Source organism: Schistocerca gregaria, chromosome 10, assembly GCF_023897955.1.
Source record: "Schistocerca gregaria isolate iqSchGreg1 chromosome 10, iqSchGreg1.2, whole genome shotgun sequence".
Taxonomy (NCBI): domain Eukaryota; kingdom Metazoa; phylum Arthropoda; class Insecta; order Orthoptera; family Acrididae; genus Schistocerca; species Schistocerca gregaria.
The window spans coordinates 207,102,864-207,128,242 of NC_064929.1; the positions used below are offsets into that span (position 1 = coordinate 207,102,864).

Below are 25,379 nucleotides of genomic sequence, written 5' to 3' on the forward strand. Positions count from 1 at the left end.
CGCTTTTTTCTCACATGACATCTTGAAAGCCATTGACTGGTTATGCGGATCTCCAAAAATTATCTGAGTGTAAGCACCAGGCCTACACGTATCATCAAAAGTACGATCGTACCTAGTTTGTGACGTCACTAAGGATTTTTCGATAGAAGAAACTTCGGGTGTCCCCAATGGAAGTGGGTTGGGATCCTTGCTGTTCATGTTGTGTATTAATGACCTTGCAGACAATGTTAGTAGAAACCTCAGATATTTTCAGATTATACCGTTATCTATAATGAAGTACTGTCTGAAAGAAGTAGCATAAATATTCAGTCAGGTCCTGATAAGACTTCGAAGTGGTGCAGCTTGCAGTAACCGTTCTAAACGTAAAACCGTGTATTTCACCAAACGAAAAACGTACTATCCTGTGAGAACAGTGTTTGAGTGATGGTTGGAAACTGTCAGTTCATACAAATACCTGGGTGTAACAGCCGATAAGGGCGTGAAATGGAACGATCACAAAAACTTATTCGTTGGTGAATCAGGTGGCATACCTTGGTTTCCTGGTGGGAAAACTGGAGAAATTTAGTGAGTCTCTAAAGGAGACTGCTTACGAAACACTAGTCCGAATCATCCTAGAATATTGATCAAGTGTGTAGGACCCGTACGAAAGAGGACTATTGAATGTATCCGGAGAAGGGCAGCACAAATGGTCACAGGTTTGTTTAATCAGTGGGTGATATTGAAAGAATTGAATTCGCACACTCCTGAAGCTAGACGAAACCTATCTTGAGAAACAATGTAAACGAAAGCTGAGAGACTAACGGCATTAAGGTAATATACTTAATATTTTACAAGACAGACCTGTTTCGGATTAACTGCCATTATCAAGTGACCTCTGGAAATAACACTGGTAATATTACGTTTACGTTAATCTTGGCTGTTTTAGGTTTAAATTTCCATTGGTACTTACTCCTAGTTGGAAGTGACGACTATATTGCTTCTTTAGCAAAGTTTTTCTGTCAAGTCGTGGTAAGTGCAATATTTTTTTGTAGTTACAAAACGTAAAACGTACAGATTATTTAACAGTTGAATATTTGAAAGTTCTCTGCTACGATCCTCCATGTTTACAAAGAATATACAGGTTACCAGAGTTGATGTTACATTTCGTTGTTTTCATTTTCCTTTGAATTTCATCTATAGTCTGTGTATGTTTTGTTTTCCAGAAGACTATCCATTTTTGTTGCCCAGTTATGTCAACATAGCTTCATGTTTAAACCGTGTGATATAATAGAATACGAAAAGCTGTAGTGATATGTAATACAAAGCATACAGAGACTATAAATAAAATTCAAAGGAAAATAAACACAATAATATGGATCGTCATCTCTGGTACGTTGTATGTACTTTGTAAGCATAAAGCGTCGTAGTAAACAAGTTTAAAAACATTCAACTGTCAAAATATCTGTCAAAATCGTATTTTTTTCGTTTTGTATCTAAAATATATACAAGATATATATGAACTACTGTACTTAACATCACGTGCCAGAAAAAATTTACAATTGTTGCAATTTGGTCGTCACTTCTAACCAGAGGTAACTACGAATGCAATGTAAACACAAAACGACCATGATTTACATGCAGACAGTCTTGCCAATGTTATTTTCGTAGGTCAATTCACAATGGCAGTTAAGGGGGGATAGGACGTCAAAGGCGCCGACTTGGAGCAGGAGAGACATCACAAGGCATTTTAATTTCCAGTGTCTATACTTTCACAAACAAATTCATAAAACTTTGTCAGCATCAGCAGGAAATATTCAGGATTCACACTCATTGCAGTGAAAGTTCGAAAACACGTAAAACAAAATTTTTTACGTGTGAAATTTCATCATTTTTTTCACTTACTAATGGCTGCATTTGTTTGCTATAGGTATACTTTTCTTCATAAGTTACATACATTCTTCGATGATTATTGTGCAGCGTACACACCATACTCACAGGTGTATCAAACTCTAGAATTTATATAATTTATGAGAAAACGAATGAACTGTTATATTTTAAACTTTATGTTCAGAAAAAAACACAAATTTTATACTTTATTACCTCAATTTTTACCACAGTTTTTAATAGATTTGGAAAACTCTAGAGTTTCATACACCTTTAAGCATCGTTTGTATGCTGTGCAAAATTCATAGAAGAATCTCTCTTACTTACGAAGACAAGTGTACCTATAGCAACAAATACTGGCACTATTAAGCAAAAAAAAAGTGAAATTTCAGATGTAAAAACAATCATTTCGCTATGCTTTCGAACTTCCACTGCTATGGATGTGAATTCCGTATGCTGCCTGGTTATATAGACAAAGTTTTATGAAGTTATTTGTAAAAGGATAGACAGTGGAAATTAAAATGTCCTGTGGTGCCTCTCCTGCTCCAAGTCGGCCCGTTTGACGTCCTACCCCCGCTCCTCTTAAACCGAAACAAGCTTGCCTGTTAAATATTAAGTTGTTGTTGTTGTGGTCTTCAGTCCTGAGACTGGTTTGATGCAGCTCTCCATGCCACTCTACCCTGTGCAAGCCTCTTCATCTCCCAGTACCTACTGCAGCCTACATCCTTCTGAATCTGCTTAGTGTACTCATCTCTTGGTCTCCCTCTACGATTTTTACCCTCCACGCTGCCCTCCAGTACTAAATTGGTGATCCCTTGATGCCTCAGAACATGTCCTACCAACCGATCCCTTCTTCTCGTTAAGTTGTGCCACAAACTTCTCTTCTCCCCAATCCTATTCAATACCTCCTCGTTAGTTATGTGATCTACCCATCTAATCTTCAGCATTCTTCTGTAGCACCACATTTCAAGAGCTTCTATTCTCTTCTTGTCCAAACTATTTATCGTTCATGTTTCACTTCCATACATGGCTACACTCCATACAAATACTTTCAGAAACGACTTCCTGACATTTAAATCGATACCCTATGTTAACAGATTTCTCTTCTTGAGAAACGCTTTCCTTGCCATTGCCAGTCTACATTTTATATCCTCTCTACTTCGACCATCATCAGTTATTTTACTCCCTAAATAGCAAAACTCCTTTACTACTTTAAGTGTCTCATTTCCTAATCTAATTCCCTCAGCATCACCCGACTTAATTCGACTACATTCCATTATCCTCGTTTTGCTTTTGTTGACGTTCATCTTATAACCTTCTTTCAAGACGCTATCTATTCCGTTCAACTGCTCTTCCAGGTCTTTTACTGTCTCTGACAGAATTAAGATGTCATCGGCGAACCTCAAAGTTTTTATTTCTTCTCCATAGATTTTAATACGTACTCCGAATTTTTCTTTTGTTTCCTTTACTGCTTGCTCAATATACAGATTGAATAACATCGGGGAGAGGCTACAACCCTGTCTTACTCCCTTCCCAACAACTGCTTCCCTTTATGTCCCTCGACTCTTATAACTTCCATCTGGTTTATGTACAAATTTAAATAGCCTTTCGCTCCCTGTATTTTACCCCTGCCACCTTCAGAATGTAAAAGAGAGTATTCCAGTCAACATTGTCAAAAGCTTTCTCTAAGTCTACAAATGCTAGAAATGTATGTTTGCCTTTCCTTAATCTTTCTTCTAAGATAAGTCGTAAGGTCAGTATTGCCTCACGTGTTCCAGTATTTCTACGGAATCCAAACTGGTTTTCCCCGAGATCGGCTTCTACTAGTTTTTCCATTCGTCTGTAAAGAATTAGTGTTAGTATTTTGCAGCTGTGGCTTATTAAACTGATTGTTCGGTAATTTTCACATCTGTCAACACCTGCTTTCTTTGTGATTCGAATTATTATGTTCTTCTTGAAGTCTGAGGGTATTTCGCCTGTTTCATACATCTTGCTCACCACATGGTAGAGTTTTGTCAGTACTGGCTCTTCCAAGGCCGTCAGTAGTTCGAATGGAATGTTGTCTACTCCGGGGGCCTTGTTTCGACTCAGGTCTTTCAGTGCTCTGTCAAACTCTTCACGCAGTATACTATCTCCCATTTCATCTTCATCTACATCCTCTTCCATTTCCATAATATTGTCCTCAAGTACATCGCCCTTGTATAGACCCTCTATATACTCCTTCCACCTTTCTGCTTTCCCTTCTTTGCTTAGAACTGGGTTTCCATCTGATCTTTTGATGTTCATACAAGTGGTTCTCTTATTTCCAAAGCTCTCTTTAATTTTCATGTAGGCAGTATCTATCTTACCCCTAGTGAGATAAGCCTCTACATCCTTACATTTGTCCTCTGGCCATCCCTGCTTAGCCATTTTGCACTTCCTGTCGATCTCATTTCTGAGACGTTTGTATTCCTTTTTGCCTGCTTCATTTATTGCATTTTTATATTTTCTCCTTTCATCAATTAAATTCAATATTTCTTCTGTTACCCAAGGATTTCTAGCAGCCCTCGTCTTTTTACCTACTTTATCCTCTGCTGCCTTCACTACTTCATCCCTCAGAGCTACCCATTCTTCTTCTACGGTATTTCTTTCCCCTATTCCTGTCAATTGACCCCTTATGCTCTCCCTGAAACTCTGTACAACCTCTTGTTCTTTCAGTTTATGCAGGTCCCATCTCCTTAAATTCCCACCTTTTTGCAGTTTCTTCAGTTTTAATCTACAGTTCATAACCAGCAGATTATGGTCAGAGTCCACATCTGCCCCTGGAAATGTCTTGCAATTTAAAACTTGTTTCCTAAAACTCTGTTTTACCATTATATAATCTATCTGATACCTTTTAGTATCTCCAGGGTTCTTTCATGTATACAACCTTCTTTCATGATTCTTAAACCAAGTGTTAGCTATCATTAAGTTGTGCTCTGTGCAAAATTCTACCAGGCGGCTTCCTCTTTCATTTCTCTCCCCCAATCCATATTCACCTACTACGTTTCCTTCTCTCCCTTTTCCTACTACCGAATTCCAGTCACCCATGACTATTAAATTTTCGTCACCCTTCACTACCTGAATAATTTCTTTTATTTCATCATACATTTCTTCAATTTCTTCGTCATCTGCAGAGCTAGTTGGCATATAAACTTGTACTACTGTAGTAGGTGTGGGCTTCGTATTTATCTTGGACACAATAATGCGTTCACTATGCTGTTTGTAGTAGCTTACCCGCATTCCTATTTTCCTATTCATTATTAAATTTACTCCTGCATTACCCATATTAGATTTTGTGTTTATAACCCTGTAGTCACCTGGCCAGAAGTATTGTTCCTCCTGCCACCGAACTTCATTAATTCCCACTATATCTAACTTTAACCTATCCGTTTCCCTTCTTAAATTTTCTAACCTACCTGCGCGATTAAGGGATCTGACATTCCACGCTCCGATCCGTAGAACGCCAGTTTTCTTCCTCCTGATAACGACGTCCTCTTGAGTAGTCCCTGCCCGGAGATCCGAATGGGGGACTATTTTACCTCCGGAATATTTTACCCAAGAGGACGCCATCATCATTTAATCATACAGTAAAGCTGCATGCCGTCGGGAAAAATTACGGCCGTAATTTCCCCTTGCTTTCAGCCGTTCGCAGTACCAGCACAGCAAGGCCGTTTTGGTTTATGTTGCAAGGCCAGATCAGTCAATCATCCAGGCTGTTGCCCTTGCAACTACTGAAAAATATTAAGTATATTACCTTATTCCTGATGATTTTGGAGCTTTCCTTTTCATTATGTCTTTAACGAGGTATACTATGCCGCAGGCCCGACGGAACGTAACAGATCATGAGAAAGTCTACTATCAAAGTTTCAAGAACCGGCTTTAAATGATGACACTGAGACTATAGTGCAACACCCTACGTACCGCTCACATAGGGATCGTGAGGATAAGTTTGGATTAAATACAGAACGCACACAGACATTTAAATAGTGTTCCGTACATGAATGGAACGAGAAGAAACGTTAATTCAAATGTTCAAATGTGTGTGAAATCTTATGGGACTCAACTGCTAAGGTCATCAGTTCCTAAGCTTACAACTGCTTAACCTAAATCAGCCTAAGGAGAAACACACACATCCTTCCCCGAGGGAGGACTCGAACCTCCTGCGGACCAGCTGCAGAAGCATTAATTACTTGTACTGTGGGACGTAACCTGTGGCGTGTACTTCACAGTAGTTTGCAGACTATAGGTGTAAATGTAGAGGTAGATGGGTACTGCTGTATCCACCTCTGTCTCAATCTAGCTCTCTCTCTCTCTCTCTCTCTCTCTCTCTCTCTCCCTCTCTCTCTCTCTTTCTCTCTCGCGATCTACATCTACATCTACATGATTATTCTGCAATTCACATTTAAGTGCTTGGCAGAGGGTTCATCGAACCGCAATCATACTATCTCCGTACCATTCCACTACCGAACAGCGCGCGGGAAAAACGAACACCTAAAGCTTTCTGTTCGAGCTCTGATTTATCTTATTTTATTTTGATGATCATTCCTAACTATGTAGGTTGGGCTCAACAAAATATTTTTGCATTCGGAAGAGGAAGTTGGTGACTGAAATTTCGTAAATAGATCCCGCCGCGACGAAAAACGTCTTTGCTGTAATGACTTCCATCCCAACTCGTGTATCATATCTGCCACTCTCTTTCCCCTATAACGTGATAATACAAAACGAGCTGGCCTTTTTTTGCACCCTTTCGATGTCCTCCGTCAATCCCACCTGGCAAGGATCCCACACCGCGCAGCAATATTCTAACAGAGGACGAACGAGTGTAGTGTAAGCTGTCTCTTTAGTGGACTTGTTGCATCTTCTAAGTGTCCTGCCAATGAAACGCAACATTTGGCTCGCCTTCCCCCCAATCTTCTCTGTGTGGTTTTTCCAACTGAAGTTGTTCGTAATTTTAACACCCAGGTACTTAGTCGAATTGACAGCCTTGAGAATTGTACTATTTATCGAGTAATCGAATTCCAACGGATTCCTTTCGGAACTCATGTGGATCACCTCATACTTTTCGTTATTTAGAGTCATCTGAAATCTGCCACACCATATAGCAATCTTTTCTAAATCGCTTTGCAACTGATTCTGTTCTTCGGATGACCTTACTAGACGGTAAATTACAGCATCATCTGCGAACAACCTAAGAGAACTGCTCAGATTGTCACCCAGGTCATTTATATAGATCAGGAACAGCAGAGGTCCCAGGACGCTTCCCTGGGGAACATTTGATATCACTTCAGTTTTACTCGATGATTTGCCGTCTATTACTACGAACTGCGACCTTCCTGACAGGAAATCACGAACCCAGTCGCACAGCTGACACGATACCCTATAGGCCCGCAGCTTGATTAGAAGTCGCTTGTTGCCTTTAACACTGTCTGATCCACTTCGATCTTCACAGGCCAATCTCGCTAGGTGCACACTGTGCACCGGGCTAAACAGTTACCCCCGAGACGTTAGTGGACCCATTTACACCCAACCAAATAGATTCCACACGCGATCTCATCAAGTAGCATCACCTAATAACGGAACGACTCTAGGATAGAGCTATGCTATTAAGGAGACGGGGCGGCGGGTCTATTCGTAAGTGCCACTGGGACGGCACATAAAAACGGCGCAATGCGAGGCCATTAACGGCGCTAATGGGCTGTGTAGGGCAGCGAGTAGTGGGCGCTGAGTGGTGATTAACGGCTGGCGCCGCTGTTGCCAGACCACACTGGACCAGAGCGCTTCCATTCTCTGTCTGCGGCTGCTCGCGAGGTACGCGACGCGTGGGGGAAACCGGTGAACGCGTCCAGCCGTAAGCGGTCGGACACTTCATCACTGGAGGGTCGCGCTAGTGCTGGGATGTAACAGCGCGGTTCATGGCTTACCAGCAGTACAAAAATATCTGTGACAAAACTCCGTCCCGTGAATATTTTCAGTAGAAAATACACGTCAGAGAGATGCAGTTTGGCGACGCAAAACTCGCATCTATGTCAAATATGAACAAGTTTACTGTTACGAGTCACTGTTTATGTGTCACCAAGACTCGTTTCAAAGGTTTAAACCTCCATCATGAGGTGGATTTACATTTGCTAGTATGATATGTGTGTCTGTGTGTGTTACTGTGTTGTGTTACGATTTTTTGGAGGAACGTTTGGCTCTGTCTAGTGGAGAAACAAAACACAGTTCCACAACATGGTTTGGGGTTTCCTTTGAAAAAAAATTAAAAAAAAAAACGTATATGTAACGGTAAAAATAAAATAAGTAAAATAGAGTATCTCCAGTGGTCACAGGTTCCTTTCACTGTCGTAACACATCACATGTGCACTGTCATATTTTGTAAACAAATATAGCGTCTGGAAACTATTGCTATATGATGGTCGCACCTAATAGTTTCCAGACACCATATTTGTATACAAAATATGACGGTACACATGTGAGGTGTTACGACAGTGAAAGGAACCTGTGATCACTGGTGATACTCTGTTTTACTTATTTTATTTTTCCCGTTAGTTTTTTGTCAAAAGAAATCCCAAACGATGTTCTGAAATAGAGTTTTGTTTCTCCCCTAGACACTGACACAAGTCGCTAGCAAAAATCGTAACACAACTCTCTCTCTCTCTCTCTCTCTCTCTCTCTCTCTCTCTCACACACACACACACACACGTCATACTAACAAATGCAAATCCACCTGATGATGGACGTTTATAGTTTTGAAACGCATCATGCAGATAAGTAAACAATGACATTTTCGTCAAATACCTTTATCAGTACCGTGTACAGGTTCTCTTCAGCTACTACGGTCACAACAGCTCTGGCTAACTAACTTTTTCTTCAAAAATACAGGATTTAGTTTTTTGACGATCATTAAAATGTGTTATAAGATTCCAAAAGCTTCCTATGAGATGGGCACGCAGCATGCTTTAGGTCAGTGAATGACGTATTACATATTCTCTCGTTTTCTGCTGCACAACGATTTTATTAGCTCGTTATTTACACAGAAGGAGTATCGTTTCGACAGTTTGCCATTTTCAAGTAATTCTGCAATATGAAATACATTATTTTCGTATAAAATAATAAAAGATAAGTTAGATGGCTTACTTCTACTACTATAGGTATTTACGTTTCTCTGTGTCACAACACAGTGTCTTGGAGTGGCTGTTGAGACTGTCTCTGCCGGCCGGGTGGCCGAGCGGTTCTAGGCGCTACTGTCTGGAACCGCGCGATCGGTACTATCGCAGGGTCGAATCCTGCCTCGGGCCTGGATGAGTGTGATGCTCTTGGGTGAATTAGGTTTAAGTAGTTCTAAGTTCTGGGGGGACTGATGACCTGAGCAGTTAAGCCCCATAGTGCTCAGAGCCATTTGAGATTGTGTCTCAGTTTCCGAGCTGTTGAGGCTTGTCAGAACTTAACATTATTTTGTGCACTTATTTGTACTTGCTATAGTTCGATTGTTGAGTCCCCTCTGTTGACAGATATATGTTTGCAATGATTTACAATTCATATTCGCGGAATTTCAGTGATAACACCTACATACAAACATCGTATTATTCAATGCTTCCATGCAGCGTCCAAGGATAATATTTCACGAGACTTCATGCACACTTGACGTATATACTTCCTTAGCATGCAAGCTACGATACGAAACTGAATATGGCGATTGCCAAGCACGCCACATCGAACGCTGGCGGAAGTCGATAGCAGGTCCTGATGTCTTCGATACTGCGTGTGACGTCAAAAGGCGTCTGGTGTGTGTGTGTGTGTGTGTGAAGTTTCGTGAAACGGCTGTTACCCTTGCACGCTACATGGAAGCATAGACTAATATGACCTGTTATGAGTCAAATTACGCGAATATAAATTAAAATCATTGTAAACACAAATCCGTCAATGGAATTGACTATACACTCAAACGTAAGTGCAGATAAAAATGTGCGCAAAATAACTTAGTTCTGATCATTCCGCACCTACCTCATTCACCTGATCTTGCACCCTCAGATTTTAACTTTTGCCCCTCTCTGTTGAACAACCGTCAAGGAACTTTCTTTCCGTATGAAAACGCGGTCCTAATGCGGTTCGACGAGTTCTTCTCCTCAAAACCATGTTATTTATTCAGTCGTGGATTGAAAAAGTTCTCTCAGCGTTGGCAGAATGTTGTAACTAGTGAAGAAATGGTTCAAATGGCTCTGAGCACTATGGGACTTAACTACTGTTGTCATCAGTCCCCTAGAACGTAGAACTACTTAAACCTAACCAACCTAAGGACATCACACAGATCCATGCGCGAGGCAGGATTCGAACCCGCGACCGTAGCGGTCTCGCGGTTCCAGACTTTAGCGCCTACAACCGCACGGCCACTCTGGTCGGCAACAAGTGAAGAAGAAAATATATTATTGATGACTAAAGCCTCTGTTATGCGTATCTGTTCTGTTTATGAAAACCTTTACGAACTTAGGCACCAATCCAATACGTATCGTTTAAGAAACAGTGTGTACTACAGTCTTATTGGGCAGAACAAAATTGGAAAATAGAAATAAAGTTACATGCAGACTAAGAACCGAAGTCTTGTATGTGAACGTCCTAACGCAGAACTCTACCCACTACACTACCGTACTGATAAAGAAAGATATTCGACGTACATCTGATTACACTGTTGTCAAATTCCGCCTCTTTGACGTCCGTATAACACATCCTGAATTTTCTGTAGATTCTTCTGTTTATTGTTCGTGTCAGACATTTATGAGCGCTTGCTATATTCGGAATTTGGAAATTTGTGGTAAGTTCCCATGGAACTGCTGAGGTCATCAGTCTGTAGGCCTACACACTATTTAATCTAACTTGAACTAACTTACGCGGAATTTGGAAATTTTTGGTAAGTTCTCATGGAACCAAACTGCTGAGGTCATCAGTCTGTAGGCCTACACACTACTTAATCTAACTTGAACTAACTTACACACACACCCATGCCAGAGGAAGGACTCGAACCATCGACGGAGGAGGGGGGGGGGGGGGGGGATAGACCGCGCGGCAATATTCGGGATTGCGTGGATGATGTTTTTCAGAAAGTCTCATATATTCCACAAATTGACTTCAGTAGTCAGTTGGCTGCCACCGATTTCAGAAATTCTGAAGGAATGTTATAGAGATGGGCAAACTCGGTCATCCTTGGGAACTAGTTCACTTTTGATCGTTCTGTTTTGGGAACCGTTCACTTGTGCTTGGTGTATAGTTCTTATGAAAACTGAAAACTAGTAGTGTAGGTGACTGAAGGATGGAGGGCACCAAGAAGGGGCACTTGCCTCCCCCCTGGAGTATAGACTTTTTATTCACTACACAATTCTTACACAATTCCTGTGATTCTCCAGAACCTCTCGTTTAGGCAACTGTAGCCTTGTGTGGCTGATAGTAGGGAAATAATATAGGGTGGCGCACGGAAAGCCGGCCCCGAGGACAGACTGCTCGCCAATTACGGACGATGTGTTGCCCGTTACGAGCAGATATAACAAACAGACAAACGTAATAATTAGGCAATGAAGAAATAACAAGCCAATGCAAGCAACAATGGCGAAACAATCGATGACGATGTGTAGAGAGCCTGAGAATGGAGCATGAAAATCTCACGCGACGGCCATGGGCTATAGCTCATGTAGTCTTGTAAACCTGTTGGTGGCTGTTTCCCAAGTTAATAGACCACAAGTGTGTTGTATAAAATTCTTCGTTTCTACTTCCACTACATAGCTATGCTACGTTGTAAACAATAATCGTTTACACCCTATATATACTTCACGTTCTCTCTGAGTTCGTAGGCGAAGTAGAGACTTTATGGAAGTATAAAATAAAATGTGGTTTTCTCATACTTGCGTCACACGCTTAGTAAAAATTACGTTTTTATGTTCCATTATTAAAGTTAATGCAGCAATAATAATAATAATTAAGTTCGCAGTAGTAAAGTTTTTGATTTGAAAGCCCCTTGTGAACTAATGTTTTTGAGGTAATAAGTAAATACTATTTTATGGCTATCTATGTCTTTTCAAATGGAGAGGCACCGCTTTTCCTACTGAGCCAAAATGACCCACAAGCCACTTTTTTTTAAACCAAACTAGCAGGTAATGCAAATTGGAAACAACCAAACTTAAAAATAATTAGAGCCTTCCTAAATGTGATGTTTTGTATATGAAATATACACGAAAATTGTCTTATATGAATTTCCTTACACTAAAAATTAAGCAAATTATTGAAATTTAGCTGCTAAATCAAGTCGATGAAACCAAAAAATATATGAATTAAAAAAAAACTTGCGTTGTTATAAGTTTGTCTTCTGCTGTTCATGGATATAATTGAGTGAGATAATATGCCCTCTTGTTACCTGAAAAGACGTACCTATTACATACAACGTAATTTTTGTGTAATTTACGTAGCTATAAAATACTTTTAGATTACTGGTCGTGGACTCTGAATAGCCAGAACCAAGTGCAAGAACAGTTTGGGACACATGTAAAGTAGGCGAGCGCAGTGAACGAAACGAACAGCTGGATACTGAACTAACTAGGAGCAGTCGGCAGTGGAACTGAGACAGGTGGTCAGGCGAAGAACGACGAGTGCGGCCGAGGGAGGCCGAGACCGAGGCGAGCACACGACCGAGGCTGGAACGAGAACTGCCGAAGTGACCGCCGCGACCGAAGTGAACTAGTGAACTATGAACCGATCGTTCCTTGGGATTCGTTCCTCAGTCTTTTTACGTTCATCTTGGTGAACCGTTCCTTTACACCCGTTCGTTCGCGAACTACCCGTCTCTACTGTCCAGCCATAGTGACCACTGACGAAGTGGCCTCCGCGTCCGAAGTCAACTAGTGAACTATGAACCGATCGTTCCTCGTTCCCGGGAACTACAAGTAGACCGCCGCGACCGAAATGAACTATGAGCCGATCGTTCCTTGGAATTCGTTCTTCGTTCCTTTTGTTCATCTTGGTGAACCGTTCCTTTGCAGCCGTTCGTTCGCGAACTACCCATCTCTAGAATGTTTTCTAACCCTTGGTCGCAGGACTGCCAAAGCTCCGTTAACCTCTGGGGGTGCCATTGGTGGAACAGTAACAAACCACAAATTTTAAAACAAGAGCAGTGCCTCATCTGAATAGCGCAACTTGCTGGTCGTCTGTAGGAACTCGTAAGGCGAGGCAGGCAGAAGCGCCCTCTAGATGAAGCTGTCCGCAGCTATACAGGGTGGCTATACAGAGAGGCCCTAGAGTCTAGAGCAGACAGTGGCTGGGTGAATGCCGCTGCCATTAGGAACACAACGGCGGGCTAACGATCTCTCCAGCGCTCCAGTCCTGGACAACACGAGCTGGGCTCCACGTGCGCCCCCGTCCCGCCAGCTGAAAGCGTTGCTCAGGATCCTAACGCCAACGTACGGATATTTTTTTCTCTCTTTATTGTTACTTCATCCCCTAGTCGCAGCCGAAATATTTAAGAAATACAAGAAATGGAATCAATCATACAAAAAGGCTTTCACGACCGGATGGTACCTTTGTTGATAATTCTTCCGGGTTATATGGCCAATTTTTACATGGATAAATTTGAACAATTAGCGTTGAGTAAAGCAAATAAGAAACCATGTTGTTGGTATCGTTATTTAATAGCATAAATCATAAAATTCAGTTTACCATTGAAGTGGAAAAAGACCAGGCTATTTCGTTTCTTGATGTGTTAGTCATGAGACACACGGACGGCAGTCTAAAACATAAAGTCTTTCGGAAGAGCACACATACTGATAGAAACTTACCTAAGAACTCCAATCATCACCCACAACAAAAAGGAGGTGTAATCAAAAGTTTAGTCGACAGGGCAAAACGGATTTGTACGCCGGAACTTCTGGATACGGAAATGAATCATCTGAAACAGGCCTTCGAAAAGAATGGGTACAAAGAAATTAATAGAGTTTTAAGAACTAATTACAGCGGGCCAAAGGACAAGGATGGTACACAGCAATGGAAGAACACGGTGTCTTTACCTTCCATTAGTAAGGTTTCAGATCGAATCGGCAAAATTTTACTGAAACATAAAGTGAAACCGGTATTCAAACCTACCAGAAAAATAGGGCAAGTGCGTCGTTCTGTTAAAGATAGAAGACCACCATTATCATCTAGCGGTGTGTATAAAATTCCGTGTACTTGTGGCAAGGTCTATATTGGTACTGCGGAAAGAAGGGTGGATACGATGGTAAAGGATCATAAAAGTCTTCGCCGATTGGATAAAATACGTAGATAAATCGGCCGTTGCGGCACATGCACTTCAGTCAGGTGACCATGTAGTTAAGTTTTCTGAAACTACAGTTTTAAGTGCTACCACGAACTATTGTACACGACTGTATAGGGAGGCTACTGAAATTTATAAACAGAAGATAATTTTAATGGAAAAGCAGAGGCCTTGATATTAAGCGAGATATGGACAGAATCGATAAGTGATTTTTATCTATGACGGACTATTATCGATAGTTACATTTTATCTTTGACTAGTTTTTTCTCTGCTACTATGTGCAAGCTAGTCCACGCCCACTTTCCTCGGTATTTAGGCCGCTTCCCGACGCCCGACTCGTCAATTGGAAAGACTCAGCAGGACCAGCCATACCTCTGAAGATGTCCAACGTAGTGTTGGACGAAATGTTAGGAATAGAAGAATTCCATGGACCACGGCCATATAACCCGGAAGAATTATCAACAACAAATGGAATCAGGTTTTTAAAAGGACGATCTATATAAGATATCCTATACTACAACTGCAGTAGAGTCATGTGAAATTCTTACTGCAATTCGTATAGAATTAATTAATTCCATCAATTTTGAATATTTACGCTGTGGCACAAAAACTGTCTACTGACGAGTATGCTCTAGAACAGTTAACTTCCCTGCTTTTATATTTTCGCAATGGTTTTCATTTTGCATGATTTAATCTCGTTACAAATGGAAATGTTAGTGAGGGAGCCTGACATACAGTATTTGTTATTGAGCACTGAATCTCTGTGTTAAAAAGTATGTCCTGTACTGTATTCTATGGTCGGAGAGATGGTTTATGCACTGTTTTACCTGTGGGGAGCCCTGGCTGGCCACATTGCTACTTTCATGGTGACTTTTTGCTGGAAGACGATGAGATGAAAGTTGAAGCCAACAATTAATCTTTTTCAACCGTTCGCTTTCTTTTTTTGGCTAGTTTTGTTAAGATACCAAACCTCACAGTTCAGTCAAATTAACGTGACCACCACTTATGTTTGGCGTTAACGTGCAATAACTCACAAAGTAAGAGCCTACAGAATATCAGAGCAGTTGTGTGGCTGGATTGAAGAGTTGTTAGGAAACAGAACACAGCATGTTGTTCTCAATGGAGAGACGTCTACAGACGTTAAAGTAACCTCTGGCGTGCCACAGGGGAGTGTTATGGGACCATTGATTTTTACAATATATATATAAATGACCTAGTAGATAGTGTCGGAAGTTCCGTGCGGCTTTTCGCGGATGATGCTGTAGTATACAGAGAAGCTGCAGCATTAGAAAAGTGCAGAGAAATGCAGGAAGACCTGCAGCGGATAGGCACTCGGTGCAGGGAGTGGAAACTGACCCTTAACATAGACAAATGTAATGTATTGTGATTAGATAGAAAGAAGGATCCCTTATTGTATTATTATATGATAGCGGGACAAAAACTGGTAGCAGTTACTTCTGTAAAATATCTGGGAGTAAGCGTGCGTAACGATTTGAAGTGGAATGCTCATATAAAATTAATTGATGGTAAGGCGGGTGCCAGGTTGAGATTCATTGGGAGAGTCCTTAGAAAATGTAGTCCATCAACAAAGGAGGTGGATTACAAAACACTCGTTCGACCTATACTTGAGTATTGCTCATCAGTGTGGGGTCCGTGACAGGTTGGGTTGACAGAGAAGATAGATAACATCCAAAGAAGAGCGGCGCATTTCGTCACAGTGTTGTATGGTAAGCGTTATAGAGTTACGGAGATGTTTAGCAAACGCAAGTGGCATACTCTGCAAGAGAGGCGCTCTGCATCGCAGTGTAGCTCCCTGTCCAGGTTTCGAGAGGGTGCGTTTCTGGATGAGGTATCGAATATATTGCTTGCCCCTACTTATACCTCCCGAGGAGATCACGAATGTAAAATTAGAGAGATTCGAGCGCCCACGGAGGCTTTCCGGCAGTCGTTCTTCCCGCGAACCGTACGCGACTGGAACAGGAAAGGGAGGTAGTGACACGTAAAGTGCCCTCCGCCACACACCGTTGGGTGGCTTGCGGAGTATAAATGTAGATGTAGATGTAGATTTAGAACCACTCACAGAGGGTAGGTGGCAGCACTAGCATTGGAGGAGATACAAAGCGTGTCGGAGGAAGTGGGAAACTCTACACTCGTTGCCGTATTGCGGAGACGGTGCGATTTATATGGCTTCCTAAAGGAAATATCGTAAACCAGCAATGTTGATTCGTAATATTGTTTGCAGTTAAGTTACCTCTTGCCAGCAAAGTGAACTTCCACCGTCGGAGGATGGTATGGGACTTCAAAGTCCAACCGACACAACTTCAACGTTCACTCCAGTGATGTATTTGTAATGACATCACTGTCGAGTGGAACAGTTTTACCATCCATAAAGGTAGTAAGATTGTGAGCCACCGGTAAAGCTGTATTTAAGCCTCTCACATGAACGTCAACCATGAAACTATGACATGATTGGACATCAGGGCAAAAGTAGAAGCATTCCCGAAACTGATAAGGTTGCAGGCTGTTCACGTGGCGCCGCGTGTAAAGGATACTGTAAATGGGAAAATGGCGCTGTTCAAAACCTGGGTGCACCATTGCCGTACATGACAGCGGCGAACGCTTAGGAGATGTGTATGGGCCTCTGCAACAGGCAGCTGGTCCATACACCCGTGCTAACTGCTGTCCGTCGGCGACGAAGGCTGGAGTTCACACACCAATGCAGCTACACTCATGCTCATAAATTAAGGATAATGGCTAATAGGATAGGTACATAGGGAAGAAACATGACACATGTGATGACCTCAGCCAACAGGAAAAATAATTATCAATATCTGAACTGTGAAGTCATCCAAAAATCTAGTTGGAAAACCACACTCTTTGTTATACTTCGCAATTGGTCGCGATCCCACTTTGTTTACGAACTGAAAACTCTAATATTCGAGAAACTGCTCTGAAATTAAACTGAACCGACAAAATTGTGTATATATTCTCTGAAACTTCAAAGACATCTAAGACAATAACTGAAAGGAATTAGAAAAAAGTGAGAAATTTTCGTGAATCACACACAATACTGTTAACTATGCCATGAACACTGGGGGGGTTTCACCATACATCTACCCACTTTCGAGTATAACCAGTGTCTCTTAATACTACGACTCGTAGCAATACAGTATCAAAAACTTTTATTACTGGGTAAACAGTCCCTAGGTGATTTGACAGCTGACATTTAAATTCCCGCTCACGTCAGGAAAAGCACCAATACGGAAATAGCAGCTTTTACGTTATTGGTCAGAACGCAAACAATAATGGCGGTCGCCGTAATTTTGGGGCGAAGCCATATTTCACGACAAAATACTCTTATTAGTCACTGTCATATATCTAGTCTCATAACAATACATGAAACTACATAAAATAACTACAATAATTTTGACATGCAAGGAGAATGAGTCCTAATGAGAGGAACAAGTTTATACACTCCTGGAAATAGAAAAAAGAACACATTGACACCGGTGTGTCAGACCCACCATACATGCTCCGGACACTGCGAGAGGGCTGTACAAGCAACGATCACACGCACGGCACAGCGGACATACCAGGAACCGCGGTGTTGGCCGTCGATGGCGCTAGCTGCGCAGCATTTGTGCACCGCCGCCGTCAGTGTCAGCCAGTTTGCCGTGGCATACGGAGCTCCATCGCAGTCTTTAACACTGATAGCATGCCGCGACAGCTTGGACGTGAACCGTATGTGCAGTTGACGGACTTTGAGCGAGGGCGCATAGTGGGCATGCGGGAGGCCGGGTGGACGTACCGCCGAATTGCTCAACACGTGGGGCGTGAGGTCTCCACAGTACATCGATGTTGTCGCCAGTGGTCGGCAGAAGGTGCACGTGCCCGTCGACCTGGGACCGGACCGCAGCGACGCACGGATGCACGCCAAGACCGTAGGATCCTACGCAGTGCCGTAGGGGACCGCACCGCCACTTCCCAGCAAATTAGGGACACTGTTGCTACTGGGGTATCGGCGAGGATCATTCGCAACCGTCTCCATGAAGCTGGGCTACGGTCCCGCACACCGTTAGGCCGTCTTCCGCTGACGCCCCAACATCTTGCAGCCCGCCTCCAGTGGTGTCGCGTCAGGCGTGAATGGAGGGACGAATGGAGACGTGTCGTCTTCAGCGATGAGAGTCGCTTCTGCCTTGGTGCCAATGATGGTCGTATGCGTGTTTGGCGCCGTGCAGGTGAGCGCCACAATCAGGACTGCATACGACCTAGGCACACAGGGCCAACACCCGGCATCATGGTGTGGGAAGCGATCTCCTACACTGGCCGTACACCTCTGGTGATCGTCGAGGGGACACTGAATAGTGCACGGTACATCCAAACCGTCATCGAACCCATCGTTCTACCATTCCTAGACCGGCAAGGGAACTTGCTGTTCCAACAGGACAATGCACGTCCGCATGAACCCCTTCCACCCAACGTGTTCTAAAAGGTGTAAGTCAACTACCCTGGGCAGCAAGATCTCCGGATCAGTCCCCCATTGAGCATATTTGGGACTGGATGAAGCGTCGTCTCACGCGGTCTGCACGTCCAGCACGAACGCTGGTCCAACTGAGGCGCCAGGTGGAAATGGCATGGCAAGCCGTTGCACAGGACTACATCCAGCATCTCTACGGTCGTCTCCATGGGAGAATAGCAGCCTGCATTGCTGCGAAAGGTGGATATACACTGTACTAGTGCCGACATTGTGCATGCTCTGTTGCCTGTGTGTATGTGCCTGTGGTTCTGTCAGTGTGATCATGTGATGTATCTGACCCCAGGAATGTGTCAATAAAGTTTCCCCTTCCTGGGATAATGAATTCACGGTGTTCTTATTTCAATTTCCAGGAGTGTATTTACTAGTGTTTCAACAATGACTATTAGGCAACTTTTAATTCACTGACGGCGTCAGGGATTTTCTCTGCCTCGTCATGACTGGGTGTTGTGTGATGTCCTTAGGTTAGTTAGGTTTAAGTAGTTCTATCTTCTAGGGGACTGATTACCATAGATGTTAAGACCCATTGTGCTCAGAGACATTTGAACATTTAATTCACTGATTGTAATTTTATTTTCGTTAGTAGAAAGCAAACAAACTAAACAAAGAATGTAATTAAATAGAGTCTATAATTCTTACACTTTTAATACAGAAAGAAAGTTTGTAGGTCAGGGGATAGCGTTCGGCGAAATCCCTTAACTTTTTGTAGCATACGAAGTGTTGCGTTGGGCAGCACGGTGTTGGCGGGTTACGATGATGAGAGCAGGACACAGGCAGTTCCGCTGGTTAATCTTCTCCGGCGAAACGCAAATAAAGTTCAGGCACAGCTGTATCATTAACCCCGTGGTGATTAACAAACCACAAGACGCCAGTATACGACCGTTGTTGACATGTCCTCTCTTTCAAAGTACATTACGTAGACATCGCTGTCCGTGACGCTATCGTCCACAATTACACGGTTCGTCACATTCATATAGTCTTAGCCACAAATACACAGTTCATAGAATTATTCTTGTGTGTGAAGCACACCGTAAACAACGCCCACTCTGTTCTCGCATTTCAAACTTCGACAACGTCACTGAAAGCCATTTATATTGCACAGTTAATTAGTCTTCACTTTCATGGCTTGGTAGAATGTGATAGACAACAGTTCCACCATCCAAAACCAATACCAGCAAAGTTCATTCGCATAAAAGCACAGTTCGTGTTGGCCACAACCAAGTAATGTTAGCCGCACTTTCACAGTCCGATTTATTTGCTCTTAAAGTTCGCTGGCGATGGCATTACCTACCACAGTGGTAAAGAGAATTAACAATCTGATAGTTCGGTATCACTGTCATACAATTAAGTATGCTTTTCATGAAACGCAGAACTATTTTTCCCGCGCCCGCTTCACAGACACGCTATCCACCATCCCCTCTACTAAGCGACAACCTTTCGACTCTCCATATCACTATCACTGTCCCCTGTCTATAGATGTTGTATCGTTACCGTAAATTACAATGTTATGTAATGTTATTGACTGCATTTTTCACAATTAATAATATTCCAAAAGAGAACTTTACAAACTTTACCACAGGTACAAAGCAAGAAACATATTCATCCATTGGTAAACGAAATAATCACAATTACATCTTTACATTTAAAAACCACAGTAGAATGTTACATAATCACAATTAGAAATGCCCATATGAACAAAAGAATAAGAATAGAAATCTAAAGAAAATCACGAAAAAAAATGTATATGCGTAATTAGCAATGCTTCACACACAGAACTCGTAAGTCATCGGTATTGGTGATAAGTTGACAAAACCGTCCGGCAACACGTGTGTTACAAAACGGCACTGTTTCCTACGCATATGGGATATGATCACCATGCCCACGTACACAGGCCGCACAACGGGTTGGCATACTCTGGATCAGGTGGTCGAGCAGCTGCTGGGGTATAGCCTCCCATTCTTGCACCAGTAACTGGCGGAGCTCCAGAAGTGTAGTAGGGGTTTGAAGACGTGCAGCGATACGTCGACCGAGAGCATACCAGACATTCTCAATGGGGTTCAGGTCTGGAGAAGAGGCAGGCCACTCCATTAGCCTGATATCTTCTGTTTCAAGGTACTCCTCCACGATGGCAGCTCGGTGGGGCCGTGCGTTATAATCCATCAGGAGGAAGGTGGGACCCACTGAGCCCCTGAAAAGGCGGACATACTGGTGCAAAATGACGTCCCGATACACCTGACCTGTTACAGTTCCTCTGTGAAAGACATGTCGGAGTGTACGTGCACCAATCATAATCCCACCCCACACCATCAAACCACTACCTCCATACAGGTCCCTTTCAAGGACATTAAGGGGTTGGTATCGGGTTCCTGGTTCACGCCAGATGAAAACCCGGCGAGAATCACTGTTCAGACTATACCTGGACTCGTCCGTGAACATAACCTGGGGCCGGCCGGAGTGGCCGAGCGGTTCTAGGCGCGCAACAGGTACCACCCTTCTGACGTCAGCAAATTATTTTTTGAGATTGTAATTTAGGCCTAAAATTGCCAATAAAGATTTTGCTTTCTTGTGTTTTCCGATAAACTTGCGATTTTAGTGCCTGGATTCCGAACTGTATACCGACTGTGATACATTTCATCTTCAGCATGTTAGAAACTCATTCATGGACCGAAATCGGTGCGTGTGAGAACGTCCGCCGATTTGATTGAACAAAAACTGATTTGAATTTCATCGTTTCTCTTCCGACCTACGTTCAGACGATGAGATCGGTCACACTGTGGCCATGCACATAGACGCGCATTGATGTGAAAAGATGTGCCGTCTTCAGCCGAAGTCGGTCGGCGGCGGAATGCAACCACCCTACATCGATGCCACTGTGACCGCATCCTGGACACTAGCACGATACACTGAAGTTCTGAAGAAACTGGTATGGGCGGATGTATTAAAATACAGAGATACCTGTATATAAACAAGCAGAATACGGAGCTGCGGTCAGCAAAGGGTGCATACGAAAAGAAGTCTCTCACGCAGATCGGTTACTGAGGCTACAACGGAAAGTTGTCAAGATTTAAGTGAGTTTCAACGAAGTGAACCAGAGATGAAGTGGGGTTTTCCCCGTACGACCATTTCACGAATGTACCGCGAGTACCAGGATTCCGGTGAAACATGAAATCTCCAACATATGCGGCCGGAAAAAGACCCTGCAAGAACGGGAGCAATGATGAATGAAGAGAAGCGCTCAGCGTGACAGAAGTGCAGCCCTTCCGCAAAGTGGAGGAGATTCCAATGCTGGGCTGTCAACAAGCATCGGCGGCAACCGTTCCACGGAACGTCATCGACATTGTCTTTCGCAGCCGAAGGCCCCCTTGTGTACCCTTGATGACTGCACGACACAATGCTTTACGCATCGCATCGGACTGTCAACACCGACATTGCACTACTGATGACTGCAAACATGTTGCCTGGTAGAACGATTCTCGTTTCAAATTGTATCGAGCGGATGGACGAGTACGGGTATGGAGAAAACATCATGAATCTGTGGACGCTGCATGTCAGCTGGTGGGGGCTCTGTAATTCTACATCTACATGACTACTCTGCAATTCACATTTAAGTGCTTGGCAGAGGGTTCATCGAACCACAATCATACTATATCTCTACTATTCCACTCCCGAACAGCGAGCGGGAAAAACCAACACCTAAACCTTTCTGTTCGAGCTCTGATTTCTCTTATTTTATTTAGATGATCATTCCTACCTACGTACGTTGGGCTCAACAAAATATTTTCGCATTCGGAAGAGAAAGTTGGTGACTGAAATTTCGTAAAAAGGTCTCGCCGCGACGAAAAACGTCTATGCTGTAATGACTTCCATCCCAACTCGTGTATCATATCTGCCACACTCTCTCCCCTATAACGTGATAATACAAAACGAGCTGGCCTTTTTTGCACCCTTTCGATGTCCTCCGTCAATCCCACCTGGTAAGGATCCCACACCGCGCAGCAATATTCTAACAGAGGACGAACGAGTGTAGTGTAAGCTGTCTCTTTAGTGGACTTGTTGCATCTTCTAAGTGTCCTGCCAATGAAACGCAACCTTTGGCTCGCCTTCCCGACAATATTATCTATGTGGTTCTTCCAACTGAAGTTGTTCGTAATTTTAACACCCAGGTACTTAGTTGAATTGACAGCCTTGAGAATTGTACTATTTATCGAGTAATCGAATTCCAACGGATTTCTTTTGGAACTCATGTGGATCATCTCACACTTTTCGTTATTTAGCGTCAACTGCCATCTGACACACCATACAGCAATATTTTCTAAATCGATATGCAACTGATACTGGTCTTCGGATGACCTTACTAGACGATAAATTACAGCATCATCTGCGAACAGTCTAAGAGAACTGCTCAGATTGTCACCCAGGTCATTTATATAGATCAGGAACAGTAGAGGTCCCAGGACGCTTCCCTGGGGAACACCTGATATCACTTCAGTTTTACTCGATGATTTGCCGTCTATTACTACGAACTGCGACCTTCCTGACAGGAAATCACGAATCCAGCCGCACAACTGAGACGATACCCTATATCTCCGCAGCTTGATTAGAAGTCGCTTGTGATGAACGGTGTCAAAAGCTTTCCGGAAATCTAGAAATACGGAATCAACTTGAGATCCCCTGTCGATAGCGGCAATTACTTCGTGCGAATAAAGAGCTAGCTGCGTTGCACAAGAGCAATGTTTTCTGAAGCCATGCTGATTACGTGTCAATAGATCGTTCCCTTCCAGGTGATTCATAATGTTTGAATACAGTATATGCTCCAAAACCCTACTGCAAACCGACGTCAATGATATAGGTCTGTAGTTAAATGGATTACTCCTACTACCCTTCTTGAACACTGGTGCGACCTGCGCAATTTTCCAATCTGTAGGTACAGATCTATCGGTGAGCGAGCGGTTGTATATGAGTGCTAAGTAGGGAGCTATAGTATCAGCGTAATCTGAAAGGAACCTAATCGGTATACAATCTGGACCTGAAGACTTGCCCGTATCAAGCGATTTGAGTTGCTACTTCTAAGAGACTCATGCTAGCAGATGTTCGTGTTTCAAATTCTGGAATATTCCATTCGTCTTCCCTGGTGAAGGAATTTCGGAAAACTGCGGTCAATAACTCCGCTTTAGCGGCACAGTCGTCGATAACAGTACCATCGGCACTGCGCAGCGAAGGTATTGACTGCGTCTTGCCGCTTGCGTACTTTACATACGACCAGAATTTCTTCGGATTTTCTACCAAATTTCGAGACAATGTTTCGTTGTGGAACCTATTAAAGGCATCTCGTATCGAAGTACGTGCCAAATTTCACGCGTCTGTAAATTTTATCCCATCTTCGGGATTTCGCGTTCTTCTGAACTTCGCATGCTTTTTCCGTTGCCTCTGCAACAGCGTTCGGACCTTTTTTGTGTACCACGGGGGATCCGTTCCATTTCTTACCAATTTATGAGGTATGAATATCTCAATTGCTGTTGCTACTATATCTTTGAATTTGAGCCACATCTCGTCTACATTCGCATAGTCAGTTCGGAAGGAATGGAAATTGTCTTTTAGGAAGGCTTCTGGTGGCACTTTATCCACTTTTTTAAATAAAATTATTTTGCGTTTGTTTCTGATGGATTTGGAAGAAATGGTACTGAGCCTAGCTACAATGACCTTGTGATCACTAATCCCTGTATCAGTCATGATGCTCTCTATCAGCTCTGGATTGTTTGTGGCTAAGAGGTCAAGTGTGTTTTCGCAACCATTTACAATTCGCGTGGGTTCGTGGACTAACTGCTCGAAATAATTTTCGGAGAAAGCATTTAGGACAATCTCGGAAGACGTTTTCTGCCTACCACCGGTTTTGAACAAGTATTTTTGCCAACATACCGAGGGTAGGTTGAAGTCCCCACCAACTATAACCGTATGAGTGTGGGGCGTGTTCACTTGGAGTGATACTGGACCCCTGATACGCCTAGACTCTGACAGGTGACGCATACGTAAGTATCCTGTCTGATTACTTGCATCCATTCAAGTCCACTGTGCATTCAGACGGACTTGGCCAGTTCCAGCAGGACAAAGTGTCAACCCAGCACGTCCACAATTGCCACACAGTGGCTCCAGGGACAGCCTTCTGAGTTTAAGCACTTCTGCTGGCCACCAAACTCCTCAGACATGACCATTATTGAGCTTATCTGCTATGCCTTGCAACATGCTGTTCACAAGAGATCTCCACCCCCACGAACTCTTATAGATTTACGGACAGCCCTGCAGGATTCATGGAGTGACTTTCCTCCAGCACTGCTTCAGACATTAGTTGAGTCCATGCCACGTCGTGTTGCGGCACTTCTGCGTGCTCTCGGGGACCCTACACGACATTAGGCAGGTGTACCAGTTTCTTTGGCTCTTCAGTGTATATTTGGCCCTGCTTACTGAAGTTATCCCTTCTTCTCCCTCTAGAATTGTCCCCCCTCCGCACAAACTCTTCCCTCTGTTAACAAAGTGACGATTTCTTGACGTCTCGTGATCTTCCCCATCACCTGCAAAAAACGCCATTGGTGATTACAAGATTTCCGCCAACTATTATGTACAAAGAATTTTCGAACTTGTAAAAATAAATAATGTTTAGTGCCTAAGGGTATAACTTTGAAG

At 43.0% G+C, this 25,379-nt stretch overlaps 1 protein-coding gene across 3 annotated transcripts in view; it reads left to right on the forward strand.

Moving 5' to 3' along the window:
- Positions 1-25,379, forward strand: part of LOC126293481 (platelet endothelial aggregation receptor 1) — an 800,502-nt gene that overhangs the window by 192,871 nt on the left and 582,252 nt on the right. The gene's annotated exons all lie outside the window — the stretch shown is intronic.